The sequence below is a fragment of the Neofelis nebulosa genome, chromosome 15 (assembly GCF_028018385.1).
Source record: "Neofelis nebulosa isolate mNeoNeb1 chromosome 15, mNeoNeb1.pri, whole genome shotgun sequence".
In the NCBI taxonomy this organism is placed as follows: Eukaryota; Metazoa; Chordata; class Mammalia; order Carnivora; family Felidae; genus Neofelis; species Neofelis nebulosa.
The window spans coordinates 7,796,090-7,810,506 of NC_080796.1; the positions used below are offsets into that span (position 1 = coordinate 7,796,090).

The 14,417-nt window shown below is 58.1% G+C and overlaps 1 protein-coding gene across 1 annotated transcript in view; it reads left to right on the forward strand.

Annotated features, from left to right (window-relative positions):
- Window positions 1–14,417, forward strand: part of CNIH3 (cornichon family AMPA receptor auxiliary protein 3) — a 135,640-nt gene that overhangs the window by 89,595 nt on the left and 31,628 nt on the right. The window lies entirely within an intron of this gene.

Consider the following 14,417-nt stretch of genomic DNA (forward strand, 5'->3'; position numbering starts at 1 on the left):
CCACATTTACCCACAGACGGTAAGCCCGGCTCCAGGACACCGACGGGGACGCGGGGGCCCTGAGCACCGGAACCCAGTGTCCAAGACCCTCAGGGCCGGACCTGCACCCTCCCCAGCACTGGCACCAGTGGCTGTCACTCCATGTGCTTTGTGTCCCCGAGAGATGACAGGAAAGGAGACTTTTCACTGGCGTGTCATGAGGGCCTGGGCTTGGGCGTGACACAAGTGAAATCCTCCGCTGAGCGCGAACATGGTTTTGTGCTTGGACCCTGACCCCACACCCTTGAGTTCCCTTGGGGACCACTGTCCTGTGAGGGGGGCGTCCCTTCCCAGGGGCTCCCACGTCCTCCCACAGCTGGACCCACGCATCTTAGGTGGATGCTGGGGTGAGGACCGACCGTACTCGGCCACATTATCCACCCCGCGGGCGGTCTCACGAGGGGCCCCAGGTGTCTCGGGGGCTTGGCTGAGCTCTGCACACAGAATCGGCTCGGTGAGCACAGCTCCTTCCTTGCCGGGCATTGCAGCCTGTTGAGTGCGGGCGTCCTGCCGTTCCAGCATGCACCTGTCCCCCAGGAAAGCCAGGCTCCTCCGTGGACCAGGCACCCCAGGGGCAAACACACAGCTTTTGGTTTAGAGATGCACCAGCACCAGGAGGCTGTTTGGCTCCTAGAGGGTGACTTACATACCACCACGGCGTTTCCGTCCCAAACGCCGTGATGGGGCTCTGAGCGGCCAACCCTGTCTCTTTCAGAGACACCTGGTACCTCAGAGAAACAGCACCACCTTCCCCGTAGGAATATATTCCTCATTCGAGGGCAGGGGAGGTAGGGAAAATGAGAGCTGGATAAACACCAGTCCCCGTGTGAAGTTATGATGAGACACCCCCATCAGGCCCCAGGGCTGGGCACAGTCTGTTCTCCGAAGCAATGGGGACAGCAGGGGCGGAGCTGGAAGCTTCCAGGGAAGGGTGGCCGGTTAATGGCATCAGAGCACAGGTCCTGTGATGCTGTTCTGATTTTCCCGCACTTCCATGGAGAGTAAGTTTGCTTTGGGGTGGACTTCTGGGCTCCGCGGGCTGCTGAGAGCCCTCTCCACAGAGGGGACCAGGGCCCCGCGTCATGCCCAGACCCCAGGGACGGCCTGCACCCTGCACCCTGGGCAACTGGTCTCCAAAACCAGCAACTCTTTGTGCCGAAGGAACATTTCACGATTGGATGAAGACAACTTAGCGCTTGCCTCCCAGGGAAGCAGTAAGGACACAGCCGCATGTCCAGCAGCGGCCACGTCTGAAACGAGAAAATGAGACACGTGTCACTTAGGGCTGCGTTACTGGGAGACGCCCGTCCTAGGTCTGGGGAAGCTCGCAGTTGGGGAGCCAACCCATGCCGGACCCAGGTGGTCAGGGCAGTGGGATGATGGGACTTCCTAGGGAGACACAGGGGCCCCATGAGCGCTGGTTCCTCGGGCAGCGGCATCCTGGACACCGGAAGGTCGTCCGGATGGGGCGCGAGGGCCTGGCACTGAGCCCTGTCCCGTTCAATGGTTAGTAGCATCCGTGACTCTCACGTGAAGGCCACCGATCCATCCCAGGAGGACACAAAGCTGAACAGGATTCCATCAGGACAGGCTCAGAATAGGAGATGAGGCTCCGAAAAAGCAGGAAAATCCAGGCGGGGCGAGGAGCCCAGGGCGTCTGGCGGGCGGTGGGTCCTGGCGCTGAGCTGAGGCAGGGTCAGCTTGTGAGGCCCCTTTGTGGAAAGCGAGGGTGGGTCCCCAGCGTCCTCGGCCGCCGCCAGCAATCCCGAGGGGCACTGTTCAGCTTGCGGCCGCGTGCTTTACGAGGGATACCGGGAAATCGCATGTGCCCGGAGCAGGGCGTCCAGAGTCCCTTTTGTAGGCTGGGCAGAGAAGCTTCAAGAAGACTGTCTACAAAGAATCTGAGGTGCCACGAGGGCGGAGGGCAGGGCCGGGGTGGAAACACCCTGCCCCTCCTTCCAGGGCGGTTCTGGAGATGCCGCAGGTGGAATTGGAACTCTGTGCGCGCACACCTGTAGGAAGGGCAGGGCCACATGCCCTGCAGACTGTCCCCAACCTACCTGTGCAGGGCACTCTGGTCACGGCGTCACAGGGGGAAGGCTTGCAGGGCACTGGCTGTGAACTGCAGCCGTGGGGAGGAGTGGGGCAGAGCCGTGGGGTCGAGGGTGGCCTGACAGACGAGCACGTCGGAGGGGGTGGGATGGGTCCACGAGGGGAACTAAGGACCGGAATTAGTGTGAGAAAGTGGGCTTGCCCCAAATTGGACAACAGCATAATAATTAATCCACAGAATTCAAATGCAGATAAAGGCAGGAAGGGCTCGATTCAGGATCCCATGGATTATAAACTCTCTCTCTTTTTTTAAGTTTATCTATTTATTTTGAGAAAGAGTGCGGGAGCAGCAGAGAGAGAGAGAGGGAGAGAGACTCCCAGGCAGACTCCGCACTGGCAGCACGGAGCCCGACGCGGGCTCAGTCCCACGAACCGTGAGATCGTGACCTGAGCGGAAACCAGGAGTCAGATGCTTACCCGACGGAGCCCCTGGGCGCCCCGTAAGCTCTTGGAGGACAGGTTTGCATTAGGAAGCTCCAGACCTGGGGTTAGTTCGTATTAGGATGCAGCAAGTAGATGTCGAATGGAACGCGGATCACTTGTGGAATCAGCGGGAAGCAGAGAGAGCTGCTCGGGGTGTTAGGAGCCGGCGTCCTGGGAGGAAGGTGGGGGGATGACTTTAACCCCAACTACTTCCGCAACGTCACCCATGGTGCGGGCCCAGCTTTGGGGCCGGTGGGCCTGGTCCCAGGGAGACCGGGGCAGTGGGCCCTGGGGGTCTTGTGGCTCCGGCCGTGGGGTCACCATGAGCCTGACTCCATCTTCCATGCATTTGCCCACATCTGGGCCCGCGGATGAGACAGCCTGTGTGCTCCCCGCCGCTCGATGCCGGTGGGGAGATCCAGCCACACACAAGCCGGCCTGTGCCACGGACCCCTTGCCGAGCCCCACCCCTGATCACAATAGAAGCCGGGGGCCGCCCCCTCGTCACTCTCACACCCTCCTGTTGGGGGCCTGCTCCGCTCCCCCGAGAGACCCATCCTGTCAGTGATTAGACTCCTCCTTCCTCTTGGAGCGAATGCACCATCAGGCCCAACATCCGAGTCGCGTTTTGAGTGGGGGTTGGTGCAGCCCCCATTCCAGGGCGAGCAAGACCCGTGGTGACAGGTAGACCCTGGATGCAACGGAGGCTGGTCAGCGGCCCGCGTCACGGTCCCCGGGAGACGCTGCTGGCAGGGGGCCTTCCTGAGCCCCTTAGAGGCTGGGCCCTTCCATCCCCAGGCCCCACCCGTTCAAGGCCCCTGGGCTTGACCGTGCTGTGCACAGACCAGCGGGGGCAGGGACAGTCGCACCACAGGCCTGTGAGGGGGCAGGTGCGAGCCGTGCACACTGTCCTCACTGTCCGTGGCCCAGGGCTCACCGGCCGCACGGAAGGCGCCGTGCAGCCCGTGGTTCAGTGAGCGACACCATCAGTGGGTCATGGAGGGAGGCGTTAGAGGAGAGAAAGCTCTGGGCTAGCGCCGCACGTTTGTAATTGACCTTCTGGACAAAGAGGGGGAAGGCGGTACTTTTCTCCGTAATATCCTTTCTGGCTGATTTTCATCCTTGAGGACTGCCTTCCGGAGCCTCGCTGGTGGCAGCGGGGTGTTGTCGGGGGGCAGGAAGATATGGGGTCCCGTCCCCTTTGAATTGGACTCCGCAGTTTGTCCACACACCCACACCCACGCACACTCACGTGTGCTCACTAACACACACACACACACTCCACACACTCACATGTGCTCACACACTCGTACATGTACACACATGTGCTCACACTCACACACACTCTCACACATTCACCCCCACACACACATGTGCTCACACACATACACGTGCATACATGTGCTTACTCACATACACATGCACACACTCACACACTCACCCACATACCCACATGTGCTCACACACACTCATATACACACTCACATGTGCTCACACACTCGTACATGTACACACATGTGCTCACACTCACACATGCTCTCACACATTCACCCCCACACACTCACGTGTGCTCACACACATACACGTGCATACATGTGCTTACTCACATACACATGCACACACTCACACACTCACCCACATACCTACATGTGCTCACACACACTCATATACACACTCACATGTGCTCACACATACTCGTGCACGCTCTCACACATTAACCCCCACACCCACATGTGCTCACACACATACATGTGCATACATGTGCTTACAGTCACTCATACACGTGCACACGCGCTCACACTCTCACACACTCACCCACATACCCACATGTGCTCACACACACTCATGCGTGTGCCCACATGTGCTTGCGCTCACTCATACACGTGCACACGTGCTCACACTCACTCATGCACGCTCTCACACACTCATCCCACACACCCACACGTGCTCGCACTCACGTGCACACACCCACACACTCATGTGTGCACGCTCACACACACATGTGCATGCCCACACGCACACTCATGCACACTCTCACACATTCACCCCACACACCTACACGCACTCACATCCATACACTCTCACATCAGGTACCACACTTAAACACAGGCATACACTCACATCACACACCGCCTACCCACACACACTCACATGCACACACACCCTCATACACCCCCTCACAGTCTTACACATTCACCCGCACTTACACATACCACACACACATGCAGTCACATTCACACATATGCTCACACACATATACATGCACACACATGCAAATGCTCTTACATCACACACCACACTCACACACACCCCTACTCACACACACACACACACATTCACATGTTCTCACATCGCACATCCACACAAACTCTCATAGCATATACCACACTCACACAGCCCTACACACTCACGCATGTGTACACACGCTCACACACACGGACACCCACACCACACACACACGTTTACACTCTCACACATGTACACACAGACATGCTCTTATGTCACATACACATTCTGACGTATTCACCCACACCTTTACACACTCACACATATACTCACACACTCTCACGGCACATACCACACTCTTACACACACCACACACACACCTCATATACACACCTTCACCCACACGCCATACACATATACACACACACACCCATACTCTCACATGTGCACTCACACATACACACTCACATATGTGCACGCACACACACACACGCTTTTTCTCAAGATCAGTCCCTCGGGTCCTCTGTCCTTCTAAGCCTCTGGTGAGAAGGAAAAGGAAGAGGCAGGAGACCAGGAGGGGAGAGGACGTCAGTCGGCTGTTTTAAGGACATGAAAGTCCTCTCCTAAGTCGTTACGGTCTTGCCAGTTCATTTCTTTCAAATGGAGTTAAAAGGTAATCTGATAGGTTTCATTATCTTCACAAATAGTTCATAAATTCAGATGAACTTGGAACCACGACATAGCGTGTGGGAAGATTTCAAGGTCTGACAAGGTGATAATTATGGGGCCACGCTGGAGCTGACAGCCGGCGTTGCAGTGATCTCCTTTCATTGAAATTCTCTGTGTGATTAGAAAAAAGGCAACGAACGGAGTTCAGTGGGCACTCCTGCCCCAGCGCAGCACCCAAGAGGTATGTGGTGTGTGTGCGCGGGTGGCTTCGTGGGCAGAGGACTCTCATGAATAGCCAATGACAAGAGCAGCACAGATGTCTGCAGAAGAAGGGCGTGTTCAGCTGCAGAAGCCTGAGAGAGTCAGAACTCTGTTATCAGCACAAGCCAGCTCATGTGCTAGAGCTACTGCTCTGCTCAGTCTGGACACGCATCTCTGAGGTGAAGACAGAGCACACGTGTTTGTCTGGTGGACCAGAAGGAAAGGCAACGACTTCTGGAAGGAATAAGGCATTGCTTTGTGCTAAGTGTGCTTAAGTTGGCAGAGTATCTTCTACAACCTTGACATACACGTAAGCTCATGAAATAAACCATGAGTTTCAGGATAACCACACAGTGAGTGCCATCCATCCATCATACATCCTCCATCACCCCCATCCTCCATCACTCCATCCCTCCACGCACCTATCCATCCACCCATCCCTCCACCCACCTATCCATCCACCCATTCACCCACTCACCCATCCATCCCTCCACCCCTCCATCCACCTACCTATCCATCGATCCACTCATCCATCCACCCACCTATCCATCATCCACTCATCCATCTATCCATCCACCTATCCATACACCCATCCATCCATTCATCCATCCATCCACCCACCCATCCATACATCCCTCCATCCATCCACCCACCCATCCACCCACTCACCCACCTATCCACCCATCCATCTATCCATCCACTCATCCATCCAGCCACCTATCCATCCACCCATCCACCCATCCACCCATCCATCCATCCATCCATCCACCCATCCATCCACTCATCCACCCATCCATCAATCCATCTATCTACCCACCCATCCATCCACCCCCCATCCATCCATCCATCCACCCACCTATCCACCCATCCATCTATCCATCCACTCATCCATCCACCCACCTATCCATCCATACACCCATCCACCCATCCACCCACCCACCTATCCACCCATCCATCTATCCATCCACTCATCCATCCACCCACCTATCCATTCATACACCCATCCACCCATCCACCCACCCACCTATCCACCCATGCACCCATCCATCTATCCACTCTTCCATCCATCCATCGATCCATCCATCCATCCATCCATCCATCCATCCATCCATCCAAAGTGCTCATTGGGTTCTCATCCTCAGCAGATGTCGGAGATTCCACTGTGTTTCAGCCGCCCAATATTATAGCTCTGTGAAACTCTGAAAGCCCTCCCGTAGTTCCTCTGTGTTCCTGTCTGCTGCCATGCTTGAACCGTCCATACTCCAATGCATTGGTGTGAACACAGAGATTTGCCCCATCATGGCTTTTGCCTCTCCAACTAATGTGGCTCAATTATTTTGTGAGTTTAGTAATCTTACATAAGGTGAAGGGGAGCGAGGGGAAGAGCCACTGTAGAGGCTTCCCCCTTCACCCCTTCCTCTTGCTCTTCCTATGTTTCCTCTAAAGGTACACAAGTGAACCCGACTTGCAACCCTCCCACCCCACGGCGCACACACACACACACACACATACACACACACACACACCTTCTAGTCTCGTATTGAATAAATCATGCCCTGAAGACTCAACTTTTACCCTAAGTGAGTTAGTCAAAAACTGTTTTCTGAAGAAACCTTTCCAAAAGGAAATCTAGAAAGAAAAAAAATTCTTTCCCCCTCTACTATGTATTATTTATCCACGTAGACTCTATCTTAAAACCCCAGCGGAATGTCACTGGTCACTGAGGTCAGGTTTCCGCATGTGGCCGTGAAGACGGATGTCCCAGCACAGGGGCCGTGGGAACGGCATCCTAACCTAGAGGGGAAATTATGCACAGCCAGGCAAACTGGTGGGCACGTCTGCTCGAACAATCACTCTGTCAAGCTGAAGACCTCGCCTCAGTCGCCTCCCTTAGCAAACAGAAGTCCGTGTGTGCAGACAGCAGCTGACAGCGTCGAAGGTCCCACGAAAGATTTTCTCTGGGACACCGGTGTTTAAATGTAACCATTCCTCCTGTTGAATTTTCCCGTCTCGTGGTTTGCCTTTCAGCGACAGAGGAAGCAGGGGGTTTTTGAAAGGTGACAGGGCACAGATCCAGCGGGTGCCTTCCAAACACACCGCCAGCTGCTTTTGCCAATGCAGGAGAGGCTGGGAGCCAGAACCCCCCTGTAGAATGTACAGAAATCACTTACCTACCAAGAACTTCATCCCACACTACTATATTTTTTGCCTCATTCCATTTTTTTACGTTGTTTTCCTGTTTCTGGTGAATTCTTCTTCACCAAGCCAGCCAACAGGGAGAGTGGAGAGACGGGATCCATTTCTGAGCCAAGGGGGTGTTCACTCATTCACTCAGCCGTCACCCGGTGAGCATGTGAGGTGTCCTACAGGCTGGTGGCCTATTCCGAACTCATTCACCATCCTTTGACTGTATTTACCAAGTGCTTTTCAGCTCCCTGGCACCCTGGTAGATGCCGTGAAGTTGTTTTTGTTTTTTAAAGAAAAAAAACGCAGAAAGCAAGTAAGAGAAGCAAGCTTCTCGTTCCTAAAAGATCTTGAAATGCCCCCGGGAAACTAAAATTAACATGAAACGATCAAGAAACGTAACAAGACGGTCATTTCCCCCCAAACAATGGGACTTTATGTTTCTGGATCCTTCTGTGTTCTACACATTCATAGAAACTTCTCTCGTGACAAAATGTAGAAATGATCCCTGAAGGGTCGTCTGAAGACAGTGACGAAGTGCAAATTTCTGTGGGAGCACCAAACGTGCAAACGGGGGCCGGCCAACAGGAGCCGGTGAAAGTCAGGGAGGCTTCTCAGGGGAGGTGTTGGGGGCAGATCTCTGCCAGCAGCAGTGGGCTTGCAGGGGGCTGCTTCCAAGAGCCCGGGACAGCAGAGTAAGAAGGGGGTGCTCTGGACCAAGTCCCACCTCTGTGACCTGGTTTCATCCCGAGCCACACATTGTTCCACGTTGTACCTCACCCCTCCCCCGCACCACCGAGAAAGTCCAGAGGTGAGGCGGATTCTGTGATGAGCTCTCAGGTTCAGACTGGATCCTGACTCCTCAGCCCACACCCCCGACCGCCCCGCCGGTGCCCCCGACCCCCCCGTCCACAACCCAGACCCCCAGCCCGCACCCCCAACCCCCAGCCCACGCCCCCTTCAAGGACCCGACTCCTGGGGTCCAAACCCCGGGTCGAGGCCATCGTGGGGATGACCTGGGGCCAGGGCGTGGGCCCCAGCCTGGGGGACTGGTATTAATCACCCCATCTGGAGAAAACTGAAGGAAGAAATAAACACTATCCTTAAGTACTTCGAAGCTGGTGACTGATGCGAATTCCTCTGGAGACATCCAAAGAGAACTAAAGGGCAGTGACCACACAGTTGGGAGGTTTGGGGTCAGTGCCCTGGGCTGCTGCCCGCCCTGACGTGGCCGACATCTCTGCATAGGAACCGCCCGTGAGGGGCCCTGGGGTTCTCCGAGGGTGGCCCCGGGCAAACCAGGAACAAGAGTCCCTTCTCTGGGTCACCCTGGTCCAGCCCTGCCCATGGGGGCCATGACCCCCAAGATGACCCAGTGGCCCTCAGTCCCAGGGGTGAGTTGGGCAGAGAGGGAATCTGGCCGAGACCCCCGGCCCGGGTCAGAGAGGCCAGTCGTGGCTGGGACCACCCAGCGACGCCCCAGCTTGCGGGCACATCGGGAGCACATTGGGCGAGGCCTGGACACAGGACGAGGATGCGTGACCCTGATGCCCGGTCATTCGGGGAGCAGCCCCGCCCCAAGCGGGGAGCCACCACCTCCCCCTCCTCCCTTGGGCTCCACACGAGGAAACTCATTCACTATCTTGTGGTTCCTGCGGGACGCGTCAGGCACAGTTTCTGACAGTTAACGAGACTGACTTTCTGAGCTTTTTAAAGGGCCCTGTTGTCTCTGGAGTAATTTTAATTTGATCTCAAACAGGAATTCTTTTAAAAGTGGAATGGTTTGGGGATGCCTGCGTGGCTCAGTCAGTTAAGCTACCGGTTTCAAATTTTTTATTCATTTTTTGAGAGAGAGAGAGACAGAGCACAAGTGGGGGAGGGGCAGAGAGGGAGACACAGGATCCAAAGCAGGTTCCAGGCTCCGAGCTGTCAGCCCAGAGCCCCACACAGGGCTCGAACCCACGAACCACGAGATCGTGACCTGAGCTGAAGTCGGACACTTAACCGACTGAGCTGCCCACATGTGGTGCCGGTGACAGGCCGGCTCCAGGCTCCCCTTCAGCCCCCGGCCTCCTTGACTCCGCACGGCGGCCCCTCCCGGGAAAGCCCAGCAGTCTAGCTTTGTGCCACTACGGGCCTTTGCACGCACGCAAGGGCATAAAACAAGTAAGACACGGTCCCGGCTCTCAAGACCCGCACAAATCCTCCCTCGGTGGAGGAAAGCAGATGCGTGGAAAGGGAAAGAATGTGCCTGTGAGCAGCAAGTGGCCTGGGAATGGGGGTGGAGTCAGGGAGGGCTCTCTGGAGGAAGGGGCACTTGCTAGAGCTACACGGAGTGAAGCAGGGGTAGGTGCTTGGGCTCTGCGGTTGCCTGGAGCCGGGGTGAGTCTTCTACCGCTTGGACGGGTGTCCGTCCCGTCCACGCCTGTAACCTGTGGTGGCGTTAGGACCACTGTCCTGCACGGCTGTGCTGGGGCCCGTGGGCTGCCTGTACTGTGTAGACTGGGCGTGGGGGCAACGAGGCCAGAGAGGGTCAGCCCCGTGCTCATAGGAGGGCCAGGTTGCCAGAGCCTGTCCCCTTCCCTCTGAGGTGGGGACACCCTCCCCCTCCCTCGGGGTGAAGCCGTCCCTTGTGCAGCTGGTGAGCCTGACCGGTAAGCCATCCGGAAGGAGGGGGTTTCAGAGAAGAAAATTCGCTTCGGCTTTGCTCCTCAGAGCAGTTCCTCTGGCGGGAGGTGGGGAGGCCGCCAGGGAGAGAGGCCACCTGGGGGACAGAGAACCCTCTCGTGCCTCCCGGATTTGTGCGGGTGTCCCTGTGCTATGAGCATGCCTGAGAGGAAGACCGGCTGGGACCGCTCACTGCCTGGCTTGTCTCTCAAGGTGCCCGTCGGGTCTGGTCCTCAGTCCCGCAGACTCACCAGAGAGCCAGCTCGGGGACCCTGGGGTCCAGGCTCCTCAGGGGGCCCCCGCTTGTCCCATCCCTCCTCTCACCTGGGCCAACCCCCCAGTGTTTCCAGAGCTGGAGTCCAGGGCCTGGGGGACCCCGGGGTCAGCCGGCCGGCTGAAGCCTGGCCGCGGTGTGGGACTTTCCCGATGGAGCCTTGAACAGGACACTGGCTTGTCCACTCCCTTTGACACATGTGTCCGGCCTTTCCTCCGCCCGGGGCGAAGCGTTTCCCTGAGTGACCGACCCTGGGTTCCCGCAGCGAACTCTGGGGTGGGGGCTCAAAACCCACACCCGCCGGGGCGCCTGGGTGGCGCAGTCGGTTAAGCGTCCGACTTCAGCCAGGTCACGATCTCGCAGTCCGTGAGTTGGAGCCCCGCGTCAGGCTCTGGGCTGATGGCTCGGAGCCTGGGGCCTGTTTCCGATTCTGTGTCTCCCTCTCTCTCTGCCCCTCCCCCGTTCATGCTCTGTCTCTCTCTGTCCCAAAAATAAATAAAAACGTTGAAAAAAAAAAAATTAAAAAAAAAAAACAAAACCCACACCCGCCAAGGAGACTTCATTTCTGGGATGGGGCTGTCCCAGCAGAGGCTCCCATCCCCGGCGATCCCAGCGCCCCCTCTGGGCTCCCGACTGCACACGTCCTCTCTCGGCGCTGACCGCCTCGTGTCCCCGGGGGGCAAGCGGCCTGATGTAACTCAACCTTTGCAGGAGAGCATCACTCTCCCGGAAGGGCTGGCCTGCGGCAAGACAGCGGCGTCTACGAGGCAGAAGCGCTGGGTGAAGATAAGCCACGCTCATTAGGCGGTTCCCTGCCCTGCACGGCTGCCCCAGACGTCCCTCCTGTTCTGCCCAGGTGGAAACAGTGTCCCTGTTTAGAGACGGCACGGTGGGAGGTAAATGAATCGGCCAGGAGGGGCTGATCACAGCTCATCGCACCGAGAAGCTTAAAAACCCTTTATGTGAAAACGCTAACGCCCGTCAGGTGGGGCCCGTGCCGGAGGCCTGACGTCCTTTATCTCCCGTAACCCCGGCCCTGCGAGCCTCCCCTTCTTCCAGGTGACGAACGTCGGCCCGGCAAAGCGAAGCAGCTGGTTGGGGCTCACGCGGGTAGCGCCGGGGAGACCGTGCGTCACACGGTCGTGTGATTTTCACCAGACCCCGCTGCTGGCGACGCACCAGAGCACCGAGGCGATCGGGACCGCGTTAAACCCGCTTCCCTCGCGAGCGTCGGGCGATTCTTGGCCTGATGTTGGCCGAAGGACCGTCTGCGGCGAGGCTGCTCGGGGCGGATGAAGCCCGAGGTTCACCTCCCGCTGCTGTGGCTGAGACACCCCCCCCCCTGCCAGGCTGCCCGGGCCCCAGGCTCTCGGCCGGGCTCCCATCTGTGATGCCCTCGGTGCCCTGCCTGCCGGTGTGCGCCGGCCTTTCCCGGGCGGGCTAATGACAACGGCCCTTGGGATCGTGAAGGAGTCCCTCAAACCCCGTCCCGATTCCGAATCGGAGACAAGGGGAAGGGTCAGGTAGAGGACGCCCCGCAACCCCCCAGCCGCGGACAAGGCTACGTCCGAGGACACCGCGAACCCCGAGATCGGGGGGCTTCTGCCACACGAAGCAAGTCTGAGGTGGGCAAGAGGTTGCGGGCGGCGGTCTGGGAGTCGCGGTGTCGGGGACGGTGGGACGGAAGCGGGGCGGGTGGTGGGAGAGGGGTGCCGTCCCCCCTAAGGCTCGGCCGGACCCTGGGCGCTGGCGGGTCTTTCTGCTTCCCCGAGTCCCAGCCATTGGGTTCAGGCTGCCGTGGAGACCTTGGGGGTGACTTTGGGGCTGGCAGCAGAGGGGACGAGTCCTTCAGCCCCCAGAGTGGGTCCTGGCGCCACAGGGGAGCGCCAGCAGGGGATGACCCGCCCGCTGGATTCGTGGTGCCCGTTGTCCACGGCAGCCCCGTCCTCCTGCGGGTCGGGGGCCGTTCCCCCGACGGGACGGTGACTCCACTTCCTGCCAGGTCTCCCGGCACAGGTCTCCCGGCACGGCCGGTAACTCAGGCCCGGTGGTCCTTCCACTGTGTCCCGGTGGGAATGGTCCCCATGCTCACCCTGGACCTCCAACCCTACACGGCCCATATCCCAGGCGTGCGTAGCTCAAAATCCCCAGCGTGTCACCGGCAGTGGCGGTACAAAGGCCACATCGCCACAGCTTCCTCCCGCTGAACCCCAAATTTGGGATTAGCGGTCCGGTGGATCAGGGCTCTCCCTCCACCCCACTCGTACGCAACAGCCCAGCCCAGCCCCCAAGGAAGGCACTGGGTCGAGGTGGCCATCGTGCTCTTCCCAGACTGAGGGACAGGGGTCACCCAGGGTGAGGGGGCAGGCACACCGGTGTTTTATGGTTGGGCCCTCCCCCGATATGGAGGGACTCAGAGGGGTGTGAAGAGCACGCCTTCAGAAGCTACTGTTCGTGGAGAGCTCATAGCACCGGCCCTGCCGAGCTTCTCCTCGCTCTTCCTCACAGGCAACCATGCTGGAGCCCTTCTCCTCAGTTTCCCCCGAAACCGGTCCCGCTGAGCCCTTCTCAGGTTCCCCCGTAGCCACCGTGCTGAGCCCTCCCCCTCAGTCTCCCTCAGAGCCGTATCGCCGAGCCCTTCTTGTGTTTCCTCACAGCCCTCCATGCTGAGCCCTTCTCCTCAATTTCCCTCAGTTTCCCTCACAGCCCCCAAGCCGAACCCTTCTCCTCAGTTTCCCTCAGCTCCCCGCAGCCGGCCCTGCTGAGCCTTTATCCCCTTTATCTCCCTCACAGCAGGCCCCTGACGTGGGGACTGTCTGCCTCCAGTCTGTTAGTGAAGTGAAGCCAAGAGGGGGCACCAGGGTTGCTTAGTGGGTGGAGCTGCAGACTTGTTTTTGGCTCAGTTTGTGATCCCAGGGTCCTGTGGTTGAGAGCTGAGTGGGGCTCCGTGCTGCATCGGGAGCTTGCTTGGGATTCTCTCCTTTCTCTCTGTCCCTCCCCTGCTCGAGCTCGAGCACCCTCAAACATATGAAGAATTAAAAAAGAAAGAAGCCAGGAATCAAGCTGAGTCGACCCTGAGGGTGTTTGTGAAGCAAATTCCTTGCTTTGTCTACATCATGGCGCTGCGGTCCACAGCCCACTGGACGTGAGGTGCCAGGCCTGGGGCAGGCCCCGTGAGCTGGCGGCCAGATGGGGCCCACAGCCCGGGTTGGGATGTGGTCGGGATGGTTCCGTGCATTCTCTGAGCCGGTGGTTTTCCACCGCTGGGTTTGCCCGAGGAGTTTTGAAAAGAGAGACGGGGGCGCCTGGGTGGCTCAGTCGGTTAAGCATCCGACCTCGGCTCAGGTCGTGATCTCCTGGTCCGTGGGTTCGAGCCCCGCATGGGGCTCTGTGCTCACGGCTCAGAGCCCGGAGCCTGCTTCGGATTCTGTGTCTCCCTCTCTCTGCCCCTCCTCTGCTGGTGGTCGTGCACTCCCTCTCTCTCTCTCTCTCTCAAAAGTAAATAAACATTAAAAAAAAAAAAAAGAGCCAGATGGCCCGTCCACATCCCTTGAATAGTTTG